Raw genomic sequence first — 9,406 nt, 5'->3', positions numbered from 1 at the left:
TTCTTCTGTGCACGGATCTGTGTGCAGAGGCCATCAGAGGCAGTTCAAAAGGTCCGCCAACACCGTGTAAAGGAAGGGCTGATCAAAGCCAAGAACAAAGCTGGCCTCCGCGAGGCCCGCAGCCTCAGCCGGACTCCTTCTCAAGGCTGCTGCGAGCCTGCTGGGCCTCCTGCCTGCCCATCTTGGGGCTGCAGCCTCCTGGCCCCCTCCCCCTGCACCTCCTTCTGCTGCCTGTGCCCCACCCCTCAGCAGGGCTGCCTCCGTGGCCGCTCAGCAGCACCATTGTAATAACTCATGCAAATGTGAGGGCTCCCAAGACAAAGAGAGGTCAGGCCAGAGGCTCAGGGATCCCTGTCGACAAACAATATTAGATGTAAAATGTGTTCCTTTGACAAAAGTATTAATATAGTGCTTTTGATTTTTTTTCCTGATGAAAAGTGAAAAGTAGTAATTGTGGAGTGACAGAGGAAAATGAAGTTTTGAACCAAAAGGCAAAGTTCACAGATGAAAAAACCCAACCCAATTAGCTGCTTATGAGGAATCGAAATGTGAGGCATTTGCTCTTCCATCTCCTTCAACAACCTTTTGATTGACTCTGCTTAGATCTGTACAGCAAAGCAGATAAATCGACATGCCACATGCATGCAATGCCTAATCATTTGTAATATTCATATTTGCCCTGACACATAATTTGCTATATCAAGCCATTTTTTTCTTGCTCACTAGTATTCTGCAGCTCGGCCTTTGCTTTATAAAACATTTAATAGTTTACTTTAAACACATCAGCATGCTGATCTACAATTGCCCTTTGTGAGCCGCCTGGAGGAAGGCCCGCCTTTCCTCCTGTGGCGGGCTGGCAGGACTCGCGGCCGGCGGCAGCTGGCGTGGCGGGTCAGGGTGCTGAGGTCCCTGTTCTCTGTCTTGTGCGAGCAGCCACTCCGTGCATCAAGGCCATCAGTCCGAGTGAAGGCTGGACCACGGGGGGCGCCACCGTGATCATAATCGGAGACAACTTCTTTGACGGTCTACAAGTTGTGTTCGGAACTATGTTGGTGTGGAGTGAGGTAAGCCTTTGGGCTGTCGCTGCCTCTGCCGACTTCCCTGCTGGCCGCCAGGGGTGGGTGGAAGCCAGGCACCTACGGCGAAGTTCCCTTTGGTGGGGGGTTCCTCCTGTGGAGGGGGCTTCTCCTGTGGGTGGGTACGGGTGCCCCTCACTCTGCAGCTCTGGGGTTTTAAGCCTGCCGTAGTGTCCGGGAACAATTAGTGCTGGAATTACTGGAGGCAGGTCTGAGAAGACATGTGGTAGCAATTTTCCTATGAATGATGCCCTGTGGCCTTTCCTGCAAACTAAACCCGGGATTGTTTGCAGATATTTTTCTTAAAGAACCATAGGCCCCAACTCTCTGGGTGACAGCTAGAAGGGAGCATTCCAAGACGACGGTCCAATTTGTGGTCATTTTGGTAATTATATCCAACTGGCAATTGTTCGCCTCTCAGGGCCAGCGCCACTGAGCGCCTGTTCCTGTGTGGTTTCTGCCCCGTGCCATCCGGGTGCAGACCCCGCCGCGGCACATCCCTGGAGTTGTTGAAGACACCCTCTCCTACAAGTCCAAGCAGTTCTGCAAAGGCTCTCCTGGGTGCTTTGTCTACACCGGTGAGTTCATGGCTCCAGCCCCTGTGGAGCAGTGTGGGTGCTTCTCCCCAGAAGGAGACTCTTGGGAGGGCATCTTGGGGTCTTGGGGGCAGGTGCAGGCCTAGGAGGACCTGTAAGCCCTGTGGGCCTATGCTGGTTGTGTTAAATGTGTGGTGCCCGTGTCTTCACCCAAAATTGTGCAGTATTCCGTGTATAGCACTTGCAGCCACGTGACCTTGGTACCAATCCCCTCTGTGGGCCATAGCCTCCCACACACCCCATAAGATGAAGTGGTGGAGGGACTACTGTCAGTAACAGCAGTAGCCCCTACTCCATCAGAACAGTGGCCTGCGTGCCCACCTGCATGCTAGGGTCCTCTGCCCACCTCATCTCCCCAGCTCTGCCTTGTGATGTTGCCACTGTGTAGCTGCCCAAATTCGGACTCAGACGCCTGTTACACACCCAGCAAACAGGAGCCTCTGTGTGAGTTGGGTCCCTGCTCTGATCTGGGGTCCTAGACCCTGCAGGGTCCTGCTTGAAGGGGTTCTGTATTCTTCGAAGGTGCTGGGCAAGCTCAGGGCAGCAGTAAGGGCGGCCCTTGTGGTCCCCATGTTTGGTTCAAGGCTGTCTTACACAAGGCTTTGCCACATAAGTGCTCAATTGACACAATCTGTTTGAGAAGTGCCATGAGCAAACTTCTCCTGGAGGTGTGTCTGCATCCTGGGTTCTAGTCCCAGGCAGCTCCACAGGCTGTGACACTAGAGGAAGGCTTCTGGCTCTGGACAGTATTTGCCAAAGCCCAGTGAAGGGAGAATGGGCGAGTACTCGTTGACTGCTCCTGGCCTTGGAGTGTATGTGTGCAGTGGCAGGTAACCACACCTGTGTCCTGGTGGCTGCAAGGTCCATGGCAGGGGACAGCAGGGGGCACTGGGCTTGACACCTGCTCTGCCCCATCTGAAGGTGCCCTGGAGAGGCCTCGTCTCCCTCTGGTGTGCTGTCCCCTCTCTGGAAGGTGTAACACAGGGTGCTGAAGCCCCTGCCTTTGCAGCCAAGGGAGGGTCATGGCAGTTACTCAGTCTCCTCCCTTTCCAGGAGCACAGGAGACAATATATAAGGCTACCCCTCCCCAGACCACAGGGACCCCACAGGCATTCCTGGGCTGGGTCCCTGGAGGCACCAGGTACCCACAGTCCAGTACCTCTATGTGGTCAGTGTGGGATACAAGGCTTGCCCATGCTAGGGGTCATATCCTCCCATGGGACCAGCCCACTGGGGAGCAGGGCCCAGAACTGCTGAATGACATGGGGCAGCAGGCATAGCTGACAGGGCTTCATATGCCTTGTCACCTCTGGGGCTCCCTGCAAGATCCAGAGATGAGAGAGATTGACTTCTCCAGATTCTGAGCCCCCCAGTGTATTAAAAAAGACATATCAAAGTGAGAGATTATAAAATTGAGGCATCTTTTAAATGCTTTTATCAGACAGTCCCCAACTTACAATGCTCAACATAAGAGTCTTCAACTTTGCACTGTGTGTCACAGTGTCCCCAGGTCACCAGTCTGCGTCTCCTCCTCAAGCATGATGGTCAGTAAGTTACCCAAGCTACTCAGCACTTGATTATCAAATAGAATTTGTGTTGGACGATTTAGCCCAACAGTAGGCTCATATAAATACTCAGAGGACATTTGTGGTAGGCGAGGCTAATTGTGAGGCGTGGTGGTGGGTTAGGTGTATTTGAGGAATTTACACGTAGGGCATTTTCAACTTATAAAAACTTTCAGGCATATCGGAACAGAACCGCATTGTAACTTGAGAAACCTTTGCATACTCCAACAAATAGGTGCTTTTGCTGGGTATAAAGGACAACCGCTGTGCGTCCTGGTTCTGGGAGTGGCTGGGGTCAGAATCCTGCCTCGGGCCTGGTAGGGCCTCCCTGGCACCTTTCCCATGGGGCCCCTGGCCTATGTGAGCTGTAGCCACAGCTGTGCACGTATTCATGGGGACTATTTATTGGTGGGGTCCCACATATGCCTGAGTCTGTGGCCTTGGCCTAGGCTGTAGCCACAGCAGGTGCTGTGCAAAGATTGGCCAGGTCTTGTAGTGGGACAGCCCTGTGCCCCTGGGTGATGTGAGACCTGGCTTCCTGTCTCCCTACTCCTCTGAGTCCCATTTTTCTGCCCTCCCTTGTGGAGTTTTTGTGAGAACCAGGGGTAAAATGTATACAGTGTCTCTACGTGGCAGGCCCTTGGTGAAGAGTGCCTCATGAAGGACATTAGTGACATTGAACTTATGTCTAGGTCCATGGGAAGCCGCCTGCATCCTGAGCCCCCTGGAGGTAGAGACATCGATTGATTGTTCCTGAGCCATGTAGTGGCACCTGCACTGTGGCAGGTGTATTTCAGGTGATAGGTGTCCCGAGCAAGCTTCTGTGTCTCAGCCACAACCTGCATTTGCCTAGGGGGACCCAGTGAGCATATGTCTACATGTGGCAAGACTGATTTGCTCTGCTCAGGAGGATGCTACTTGTTCTCACATCAAACTCTTTCCTGAGTTCAGATCCTGGCAGATGCAGGTACTTCAGCAGGGAGGTCTGTGTGGCTACTGTCATGGTGGAGAACTTTTTTAAAGAGAAAATATGACAGCAGAGAGGTCCTGCTCCCTTCTCTGTGTTGCCTGTGACCACAGAGAGGTCCTGCTCCCTTCTCTGTGTTGCCTGTGCTGATGATCCTATCCCAGTGCTGCAGAGAAAGGCCCTGGGCTGAACACTTGTAAACAAATGCAAGTGTGCAGGGGGAGGTGCTGCCTGTAACTGGTTGGCAGGCGTCACATGACAGTGGTCCCAAGTCCCTACTCTCTGGGGCCAGTGGGTGGGGAAGTGCAGCTGTCTCTACCACCTGTTGTCCTCTGGCCAGAGGTGATGCCCTCTTTGGCCAGAGGTGCCCTCCCCAGGTGTCTGTGTGTCCCTCACCTCCCCCAAGGGAAGCTGAGTTTGGTCCAGCTGACGGCCTCCCCAGAGGCCTGCCCTCCATTTCTGAATGGTGTTGTGTTCACTCCGAGGCTGGCTGGGCTTGGTGGGCCACACTCCAGGGTCCTGCTGCCCAGGACTCAGGGGTTTCCTCCCGAGCATGAGCACTTTGAAGGAGGCCACGCTGCAGCTCAGCCCTTCCTAGCTGGAAGCTAATTTATTGCCTCCCCCCACACCCCAATTATTAGTGGGAATATACATTTCAAACGCAGTGTAAGGGATACGTGGGGGGGAGCAGTACCTCAGGGAGCAGAGGAGAGGTGGGATCATACCCTGTCTGACCTGGAAGCTTCTGTCTGATTTGCATTGCCCCCAAATTGATGGGGACAACGAGGTAATCACTGGGAGCCACTCCCTGCTGAAAGCTGAGCCTGCCCCACTGGATGTCACGGCATGGGCGCCATCCCTGGGCGTCTGGTTCCCATCAGCATCCAAGGCCCTGGAGGCTGCCGGGATACCCTCACATTTAACCTTCCTGGCGTGGGGCCAGCCACGGGACAACCGGGCCAGGGGATAATGAACCTGTGTGCAGAGGAGGGGCTGCCCGCCAGCCTGTAGGGGCTGGGAGGGACTTTGCAAAAGGCCTAAATGATCTGTTTACAGTAACCTGAGAAATACCAGATTTTTTCAGAACCAGAACCTATTAGTCAACCCAGAGTGGGCACAGTCAGCCTCTCCTGCCCAGGAAGGGGTGGTGGGCCGAGCTCCACCTGTCCAGCCCCTTCGCCTGCTGCTCTCAACCACTCTCAAGTCACAATTACCTTGGGAGGCTGTGGCAGTTGAGTTGATTAGCATGGTGAATTAAAAGAAGGAGTCACAAATGACATGTCCAGTGCTTCCATACTAGTCCTTAGTATTCCCAGTGCACCTCACCCCTGTTGTAAGAAGGTCAAAAATTAGAGAGAGAGAACAGTTTTCAAGCGGCTAGCACTTAGGAGCAGAATTAACAATCACTGTGTATGTAATTGCCAGTTAATAGTGAATTGCCTTCTAGACTGTAAAATGCAATATAAACGGGTGGGCACTGAAAATTAAATTAATGAGATATTTGCTGCATTTGAAAGCGAGTAGTGCACATTAATAACTGGGTGCAATGCTCATTTTAATATTTGTCTAATAGTGTACCATTTGCTTATTTAATAATAATTAAGATAGTACTGGAATCTCCTACCTGGGAAACCCATGTAGAGGCAGTTGAGCAGTTTGGCATTTGTAACGTCACCAGTAGAAACACATCGAGTTGTTAAGAGTAATAAAAGAAATTATTTTTAAATTAGAATAGAAGCATTACAGTGTTGCTTGATTAAGACAGATTGGAATTTGCATGCCTTCTTCCCCAGAGTGCCGCAGGTCTGTGGTCCCAGCACCCTCCCCATGGCAGTGCCTGGGGGCACAGGGAAGAGGTAGTGGGAGAGACAGGGCCCCCATTCGGGGGTTTATTTCCAGTTCTGTTTGGGAAGGACACCCTTCTGAAGACTGTGAGAAGCCCTGGGCTGGGGGAGCGGGGGCCATGTGCGCCATGTGCTCTGTTTCTGGACATGTGGCTTGAGCGGGCACTTGAGGTCGGAAATGGCTGACAAGCGCTGTTTGCTCGGGCATGTGTGGCACAGGCCGGGTCCTGGCACTGCTGAGCTGTGGTCCGCTGGTGCACCCAGGGGTGGTTTCAGGCCTGCTGCATACACTGCTAGGGGCTGAGGCTTAGGTCACAGAAGCAGAGCCTGAGAAAAAGTGCTTTCATAAAATTATCAACTGGAATAGTTGAACCTTTCTTATTTGTTATAGAAAATGCAAAATAAGTAGCATCTAGCTTTCTTCTTTTAGAGAGGTTTTTAGATAAACAACAGAACGAAAAACTCATAGTGATGAAGACTATTCACAAAAAAATCGTCGAATGCAGTAATGAGCATGTGCAAGAACATGACTCCATGGGTGTGGGTGCCTATGGGGGAGCGTGGGTGCCTATGGGGAAGCATGGGTGCCTATGGGGGAGCGTGGGTGCTCTGGAGGACTTGTCACAGAGCGAGTGAACACTGAGAACAAAAACTCTGTGGAGACAACAGGACACCACAGACCTGGTGCCAATCCTGTGCAGACTGGAGTTTAGGTGCAGCCTGACCGAGGGTTATTTTCCTCTTTCCCCTTTGGTCCCCACCCTCTCCACTGAGGTGTGTCCTCCTGTGTCATCCACACATGGAGATTCTGTTGTGGGCAGAGGAGCCCTGTAGGTGCTCTGGCCTTCTCGGGCCCTCACGGCTTCCCCACCAAGCATCCAGTGGCCACTGAGGAGCCTGACCTCCGGAGCCAGGTGATGGGATGGAGGTATGTTTGGCCAGATTCCTCTCCATCTTTTCACCTGAAGTGTTGAGCTGGCATCTCTCCTCTGGTCCTGAGAGGGGTGGGGGCTGTGGCCTGTGGGCCTCACTGGTCACATGAGCCCATACACCCAAGGCTGGGGTCCAGCCAGACGTGTGAGCAGTGGCGATCCTTTTACCCCGTGCTTTGGAGACCAACTCTGTTATCCTAAGGATCGCCTCCTGGCACAGCTGGGGCCTGTGAGCACTGAGCTTCCAGGTGTGCACCCACGAGGGTGTGAGCCCTGCAGGGTGCTGGTGGCTGAGACGCTGTGGTGAGTCCCAGGTGAAAGCCTGCACACCGGCCTCCTGTGCTGGTCCTTGGTGGAAGTGCAGTCGTTCCCAGTTAGCGGAGTTTGCTGCCATGAGAGAGGTTAGCTTGTGGCTGCCAGACACTGTGGGAGGTGTCGGGCCTCACAGGGCTTCCTGACCTTGGGGGCTTCGGGCTGACACTCTGTGTCTGCCCCACGGACTAGGCCAATGGGCTGCCCCCGCAGCACTCATGCTCAGCTGTGTCCCCATGGCCGCAGGCCCTCTTCCCACATTCTTCCGTCACCTGCGCTGCTCCTCACCTGCATGGGTAGAAAAACCAAGTGGAATGACCTTCAGGGTGAGTGTTGTGTCATCTTAGAGGTGTATCGTGGTTTGGCGCCACCTCCACGCAGCCTAGAATTGCCTGTGACATCTACGTTAGGAGTTTGCCTCTCTGGGCCAGGGCCTCAGCTGCGTGCTGCAGTAATTTGGGACGGGAAGGAAACCACCGGGTCTCAGAGGCCCTTCTGACTGTGGTGTCAGGGACAGGGCTACGTATTTTTGCCACTTGGCTGTGGGCTCCTTACTAAAGGGACATGACAATGTCTTCATCTGGGCTGCCTGGGGCTTGCACAGCCCTTGGCAGATGTCTGATGCAGAAGCTGAGCTTCAGTCCCTCTGACTCAGTGTCTAGTGGGGACCAACAGGATGTAGAAGAGGAGTTGATAGTCATGACTAAGAAGAGTCCAAGTCCCCTAAGAAGCGGTGCAGAGGAGTCTGGGATCTCGTGGGAGGAGGAGTCCTGGCAGGTGGTGTGGAGCTTGCAGCCCTGGAGGCTAGGTGGGGGGCCAGGGATCTTCCAGGCAGAGGGAAGAGGGTGAGCCACGGAAGGGTGACTGGGACAGCAGGCGGAAGGGGTGTGAGTAGCCCAGAGGCACGGGAGGGGAGGTCAGGTGGGGACACAGCACACTGGTCTCAGGGCAGCGAGATGGTTTCAACTTGTGTGGGAGTGGGACTGTTCCATAGGAGACTCAGTACTTGGGTCAACCTTGGCAGTATCTTTAAAGGCACTGTCTCTGAATGTTCCTTTTTTGGGGGGTATTGAGCCTGATGAATTAGGAGTAAAATATGTGTCTGTGGAAGTTGAAAAGGGCAATCATGTTGGAAGCTGTTTCACCCCCGCGGCAAAACTTCATTCTCTGCCGTCCTTGGCCCATAGCTGGGTCCTGTCGCACATGGCCCAGTGTGGTCTCTGTGCTGTTAGACAAACATCAGGAGCACCGGTACTGCCAGACAGTTTGCAGACCAGGGGCCTGTCCCCCGGTGGGTGTAGCTGGCATGCCCTCTCATTCAGATCCACGGGGTTGCTTTGCCTCAATCATTTCTTCACACACAATCCACAAATTTAGGTTCACCCCAAGTGTACACTGAATGGTCTTTAACATATGTCACAATATTGTGTAAGTGCTGGTCCAATAACTTAAGAACAGTCCAGTGGGCCCCCAACCCCTCTCCCGTAACCTCCAGGGTACCTCCTATTCTGGACACTAATGTCAGAGAATCATGGGCAGAGCCCTGCTCAGGGCCCTGGGGGTCACCTGTGCTGCATCATGTGTTGGGGTGCTGTTCTTGTAGGGTTAGGCCACACTGTGTGTCCACTCAGCAGCTGGCGGGTGTAGGAGATCAGGACCATGCTGCTGAGCACCGTCACAAACTTGGCCCCTTCACTTTGCTTCGCAGATGGAGACGTTTTGACAGCTTCCGAGTTAGCCTGGCATCTTCAAGGAGCTGGGTGGCCATCATGCCTCAGCACTTCTGAGCACCTACTATGTGCACTGCCCTGAGTAGGGCAGGCACATGGCAGAGGGTGACCTTGAGTGATCTGCCTTCCACATGTTAGGAGAAGGGACATCTAAATAGGAGAATGGGGGCCTCAGGAGGGGCTCCTGTGTTGGCACAACCAGCCCAAGGCACAGGAGGGACCTTCCTCTGTCCTTGGTCATGGCAGGGGTACCGCCACCTCCAGACGGGCCCCCTGGAGCTTACAACTATGCAGGTTGCATAGAAAGTACCTAATAAATGTTAACTATTCATCTGTTATCATCATCATTCAAAATATGGGAAACAAAGTTAATTGTGTATATAA

At 53.3% G+C, this 9,406-nt stretch overlaps 1 pseudogene; it reads left to right on the top strand.

Moving 5' to 3' along the window:
• The window catches only part of LOC143410738 (transcription factor COE3-like), an 84,068-nt pseudogene extending 77,384 nt beyond the window's left edge, over positions 1 to 6,684 (top strand).
• Positions 6,685 to 9,406: the final 2,722 nt, after the last annotated feature.

Source organism: Callospermophilus lateralis, chromosome 11 (genome assembly GCF_048772815.1).
Source record: "Callospermophilus lateralis isolate mCalLat2 chromosome 11, mCalLat2.hap1, whole genome shotgun sequence".
Taxonomy (NCBI): domain Eukaryota; kingdom Metazoa; phylum Chordata; class Mammalia; order Rodentia; family Sciuridae; genus Callospermophilus; species Callospermophilus lateralis.
The sequence above is the reverse complement of the archived record's forward strand: the minus strand, read 5'-3'. Positions and strand labels throughout refer to the sequence as shown.